Source organism: Zea mays, chromosome 5, assembly GCF_902167145.1.
Source record: "Zea mays cultivar B73 chromosome 5, Zm-B73-REFERENCE-NAM-5.0, whole genome shotgun sequence".
NCBI classification, from domain to species: Eukaryota; Viridiplantae; Streptophyta; class Magnoliopsida; order Poales; family Poaceae; genus Zea; species Zea mays.
Window position 1 is genome coordinate 45,307,545 of NC_050100.1, and position 6,732 is coordinate 45,314,276.

Consider the following 6,732-nt stretch of genomic DNA (forward strand, 5'->3'; position numbering starts at 1 on the left):
TAGCCGTTGGTGCACTAGAACATCCACGAGGCACACCAGACGTCCGCATAGAGGTGCTAAAAACAACATATCTGCATACTCAGTCTAGTTGGCCCCCGGTGCACAACTAGACCGGTTTGATGTGCACCCAAACTGTCCACCTATAGCACCGGACCAACCGTTCACCTGAAGACTGTTTTTTCTTTTCTAGGCTTCTCTTCGCAACATGAAAACTATAATCATAGACACTAATAAAGATATTAGTCCATGATTATTAAACACCAAAATTAGTTAGAATGGGTCAAGGTCCATTGCCCTACAACATCAGATAAGACATAGCTAGTGAGGGCATACTTGTTGAGGGTGACAAGATGCAAACCACACCACTTGGAGTAGGTGTCCAGGCGTTCGAGGACAACGGGGAAGGGAATGCATGTACACAATAACAACTTAGGTTGACGATTAAGAGAGCATTAGCTTTGTAGGAAACGGGTGACGCCTAAGAGGGGGGTGAACTAGGACTTCTAAAACTTTCACTAAACTAGGCCACAAATAAATCCCTAGAGCAAAACCTATGCAAGTAATCAAACTAGAGAGTGCAAAGAGGTTTTGTCTAAGTGTTGCTATCTCTACCGCAATGGCTAAGTTTCAATCTACACTATATAAGTATGAATACAAGATTGAAACTTAGATGCTTAATATAAATGTGGAAACTTAAAGAGCAAAGTAGAGAAGCAAACTCTCGTGGATGACGCCGGTATTTTTACTGAGGTATCCGGAACCACGCAAGGTCCCGACTAATCCTCGTTGGTGCCCCTACGCAAAGGGAAGCCCACGCGAGGGCCAAGCACCACGGTCGAGTAACTCCATAGAGAGCCGCGGGCCTTCTCCACTCACAAGTGGTGCTCCGCTTCCGGCTCCTCTCGGACGCTCCCCGCCGTCTCCACTATCGAGCTCCTAGCCGAAACGCCGCGGGCCTCGTTCCCTCCGGTACACTGTGGCGGCCGTGACACAAACGCGGTTGTCACGGTCTCGCAAGACTCTCGCCCCACTCGGTACAATTACAACGGCTCACGCAAGAGCCGAGGGGTTGTGTGGTTTGTCTAAACTCACTCAACTAACTAGGGTTCACCTAGAGCAAGCGCTAAAGCGGTCTAACTAACCTAAGCACTTTGCAAAGCACCTACGCTAATCACCGAGTGATTATATTAAGCACTTGGGTGTTTGAGCTCTTGGAAATGTGCACTATATGCCTTGGTATGTTGCTTGGGCTCCCACACCTGAGAATGGCCGGTTGGGGTGGTATTTATAGCCTCCAATTCCCAAACTAGACATTGGACATAAAGCAGCAGCTTTCTGTCGTCGGGTGCACCCAGTCCGGTGCACCACCGGACAGACACTGTGCAGTGTCCGGTGCACGCCACGTCAGCCGACCGTTGGCGCCTGTAGCAGTCGACCGTTGGATCCGACCGTTGTCGTCTGTCCGGTGCACACCGGACAGTCCGGTGCTACAGCCCGAGAGCGCCTGTCTGTGGCCTCTCTGCGCAGACTGTCCGGTTGTCCCACCGGACAGTCCGATGCGCACGGGACAGGTACTGTTCACTGTCCGGTGCGCCACCAGGCGCTGGCTGACAGCCCTCTTCAAGGTTTCTTCGTTGATTTCTTCGGGCTTCTTTTGTTCTTGAGTCTTGGACTTCTGTGCATCATTTTATGTCTTCTTTTGAGATGTTGCTTTCCTCAATTCCTTAGTCCAAGCAAATATTGCATCCTGTGAACTACAAACACAAACACTAGAAAACTTATTAGTTCACGGATTGTGTTGTTCATCAAACACCAAAACTCAATTAGCCAAACGGCTCGGGGTCCATTTTCCTTACAATCTCCCCCTTTTTGGTGATTGATGACAACACAACCAAAGCAAATAATACAATTATTTAAATGAAAATATGCAATCTACTTGCTAGGATGCATGTTTGTCCCCACAATGTGATATTATGGACTTAAGCCTCCCTCTAACTCCATAATTCACTTACTTCCTATTTTAGGACCAAATAACCAAAACCACTTGAAAAACTATTTGTAGATATAAAATTTTAAATTTGTGGTGTTTGGTGTTTGATATAGCTTTCATTGCTTTGGTCCCTAAACTTCTCCCCCTTTGGCATCAACCACTGAAAAGGAAGACATTGAAAGCATGAAGGAAGTAAATAAAGCTTGCCCTCATCAAGGATTTTATCAGATGATACCACTAGAAGGATATTAAATTAAACCACAAGTATGGTACCAGTTGAAAGAATTACTCCCCCTAAACGAGTGTTCTATTTAGAAAGAAGTTTCTCCCCCTTTTTAGAGATGAAGAAATACTCCCCTGACAGAGATCCTCTACTTAGGAAAAAGCATGTGAAAATTAGAGGTGCAAGACAAGATTTGAAAAGACTAACTTCCCTTATGCATAGGTAACAGAATATGAGTTAAGTACTTATGCATTTTTAGCAACATGGAAGTATATGATATGAAAAATAGTCTAATCAAATGTTGGAGAAGACATGTAAATGATACTAAATGTAGTCTCAAAAGATACCAATTGAGGGTCAATGGCGAGCTTGAGAGACATGAGAGTTCTTGGAGATTTTGCAGTGGAAGATTGTTGTCTTTCTCCGGGGACCTTATTTTCCTTACAATGAGACTATCACATGAAATAGACTTGAAAAGGTGTTAGTCTCAAAGTATTAGATTATAGAATAACCTCCCCCTGAAGGTGTGCATACAAGTTTTGAATACTTGTAGGAGACATGCACTTTGATTTGATATCAAGAGGGGCAAATTATCCATAATCCGAACTTTGGCACATATAAGTTAAATGATACAGCTTGTAGAAATCAAAATTTTCAATTGATGCATCATTTACTATGGAGTGATATAGAAGCTATGTGCCGTGCTTAACTAAACATTTTAAACCATGTAGGTTTGCTTAAGTATATGAATTGAAAGCAAGCAATCCTACCATGTGATGTACCTAGTATGCATAATTTTTAAACAAAAGTAAATAACAAATGTAATACTAGGCAAGAAAGGTAAACTAGATACAAAGTAAATAGATACGCATATCTAAAAACAAGAGATACAATAAAACTAGTTACCTTAGTCATGGGTGGGAAATTTGGGTCCAAAATTTTCACTAACCCGCTTGGCAATAAACTTGATCCAATTTGATGTATCCCATGATATACATCCCAAATTTGCCAAGTCTCCAAATTTCTCGAAGACCTTCGATCCACTCACTTCTCTTTCGGGATCCAAACCTTCTTGGTGCTTTTCATGGTTGAAATTATTTCCTTTGGCACCCAGATGCGTTTGGCCCCTTTTCCTTTGTTGGCTTGCTTGTTGGCCTTGATTGCTATCACCTTTCTATTCTTTTTCTTGATCAAATATGGTGTAGCAGTCTTTTTGTCCACTTTTTTGATGTAGGTGTTGGAGATTTTGCTTGATGACTCTTGCTTGAGCTTTTGCCTTTGTTTATCCTCGGTCATCGCCTTGCATTGGAAAGACTTGTGGCCTTCCATGTGGCATAGCCTACAAATCACAGTTTCTCCCTCCATAGGCTTGTTCACTCTTGCAGTGGTGTTATCCTATGGAGATCGGATTTGTTTGGCTTTGCCTTTCTTGTCATACAAAGCCTTGCCAAGGCGAGCCACTTCTTGCTTTAATTGTTCATTTTCCTTTGCAACCTCATCCAAACATGTCTCTACAACAATATTCTCAACAATGACTTGGTTGCAGGGGTTAGAATCATCAATTAAATCAAAGCAGGAAGTAGAAGCATCTTTCTTAATTATTTCAGATATTTCAACTAAAGATGCTGCTGGGGTGCTACCAATATTTTCTAGCTTAGTAGTTAGCTCATTATTATGTGTGATAAGAATTTCCATTTTCTCTAGCAAATTTTCAATAGCTTCTTGGGAGCTAGCTAACTTAGCCTTAAGTTTTTCATTCTTTTTAATAAGGCTATCATCGGTAGCAGTGGATGGAGCACTAGATTCTAATAGCTCAATTTTAGTTGATAGCTCACTATTTAAGTTTGCAAAAGTTTCAAATTTTTCTAGCAAACCTTTGTAATCATTTTGAGAGCTAACCAACTTATTTTTCAAAGTTTTAAGTTGAGCTTTTTGCTTAGTGCAAACATCTTGGAAAAAATTTGCGGCTTCCGCAAGCTCATCTACGGAGGGCTTTCCCTCACCTTCTTCATCACTGCTACTTTCATCACTAGAGGATGGAATGCTTTTGTTACCTCTTGCCATAAGGCATTTGTGTGATGACTGTGATGAGCGTGATGAGGACCGGTGGCTGCGCGTCCTTGGAGGTTCATCTTCACTTGAAGAGTCATCCCAAGTTCTAACACTTGTTAGCGCCTTGCCTTTGCTCCTCTCCTTTTTGGGTTTGGCCATATTTGGACAGTTGTCCCTGAGGTGGCCCTTCTCCCCACATGCGAAGCATCCTCTCTTCCTTTGCTTTTTCCTATCAATGTTAAAGAGAAGATCCTCGACCTGCAGGGGCACACCCATTAGATTAATCTTGCGGATCATCCTCATTACCTTTCCGACGCGTCGGATTGTTTCTTCGTCCTCGGAGGATGATGTGTATGGTTGATTATCTTCATCATCATCACTTTCTTCTTCTTCCTCTTCTTCGCTTGAGGAACTTGGAGTGGGAGCCTTTTTTCCCTTTCCTTTCTTCACATGCAAAAGCATATGGTCTTGAGGAAGTTGGCTCCTCTCCCTGACTCATTTTTCGCGACATCCCAAAGGCCACAATTTTCCCAATCACAATGGTCGGGGTCATGTTGCTCAAGTCCTCCATGTTATGAAGGATAGTGATGATGCTTCCATATCTTTGTTGCGGTAGCAGGGAGATAATCTTCCTCACAATGTCCGCATCACCTAGCTTATTAATGCCAATAGAATTGAGCTCATTGATAATTAAATTCAAACGAGAATACATGTCTCTAACAAGCTCATCATCTTTCATAGCAAAAGAATTATACTCATTTAAGACTAGGCAATGTTTTTGCTCACGGACATTACATGTGCCGTCATGGAGCTCATGCAATTTTAGCCAAATCTCATTAACAGTTTTCAAGGTAAATACTTGATTAAAAATATCAATGCTAAGAGATTCATACAAGCAATTTTTGGCTCTAGCATTTAAATGGATTTCTTTTTCCTCACTCGTGGTGGGTTTCTCGGGATCCTTGAGGGGTTTCATCTCGTCACGAGTGACTCTCCAAACACCTAGATCAACGGCCTCTAGGTAACAAGCCATTCTAGCACTATAATATGGGAAGTTAGTGCTGTCGAAGTGTGTTGGCCTATGGGTATCCACCCCTTCCTCTAAAAAGCGTCGACTCTTTTAGCGGTGAAGTTAAAGCGTTTCAAATGAGCCAAACCGGGCTCTGATACCACTTGTAGGAAACGGGTGACGCCTAAGAGGGGTGAATTAGGACTTCTAAAACTTTCACTAAACTAGGCCACAAATAAATCCCTAGAGCAAAACCTATGCAAGTAATCAAACTAGAGAGTGCAAAGAGGTTTTGTCTAAGTGTTGCTATCTCTACCACAATGGCTAAGTTTCAATCTACACTATATAAGTATGAATACAAGATTGAAACTTAGATGCTTAATATAAATGCGGAAACTTAAAGAGCAAAGTAGAGAAGCAAACTCTCGTGGATGACGCCAGTATTTTTACCGAGGTATCCAGAACCACGCAAGGTCCCGACTAATCCTCGTTGGTGCCCATACGCAAAGGGAAGCCCACGCGAGGGCCAAGCACCACGGTCGAGTAACTCCGTAGAGAGCCGCGGGCCTTCTCCACTCGCAAGTGGTGCTCCGCTTCCGGCTCCTCTCGGACGCTCCCCGCCGTCTCCACTATCGAGCTTCTAGCCAAAACGCCGCGGGCCTCGTTCCCTCCGGTACACGGTGGCGGCCGTGACACAAACGCGGTTGTCACGGTCTCGCAAGACTCTCGCCCCACTCGGTACAATTACAACGGCTCACGCAAGAGTCAAGGGGTTGTGTGGTTTGTCTAAACTCACTCAACTAACTAGGGTTCACCTAGAGCAAGCGCTAAAGCGGTCTATCTAACCTAAGCACTTCGCAAAGCACCTACGCTAATCACCGAGTGATTCTATTAAGCACTTGGGTGTTTGAGCTCTTGGAAATGTGCATTATATGCCTTGGTATGTTGCTTGGGCTCCCACACCTGAGAATGGTCGGTTGGGGTGGTATTTATAGCCTCCAATCACCAAACTAGCCGTTGGACAGAAAGCAGCAGCTTTCTGTCGTCGGGTGCACCGTACAGTCCGGTGCACCACCGGACAGCCACTGTGCAGTGTCCGGTGCACGCCACGTCAGCCGACCATTGACGCCTGTAGCAGTCGACCGTTGGATCCGACCGTTGTCGTCTGTCCGGTGCATACCGGACAGTCCGGTGCTACAGCCCGAGAGCACCTGTCTGTGGCCTCTCTGCGCAGACTGTCCGGTTGTCCCACCAAACAGTCCGGTGCGCACCGGACAGGTACTGTTCACTGTCCGATGCGCCACCAGACGCTGGCTGACAGCCCTCTTCAAGGTTTCTTCGTTGATTTTTTCGGGCTTCTTTTGTTCTTGAGTCTTGAACTTCTGTGCATCATTTTATGTCTTCTTTTGAGGTGTTGCTTTCCTCAATTCCTTAGTGCAAGTAAATATTGCATCCTGT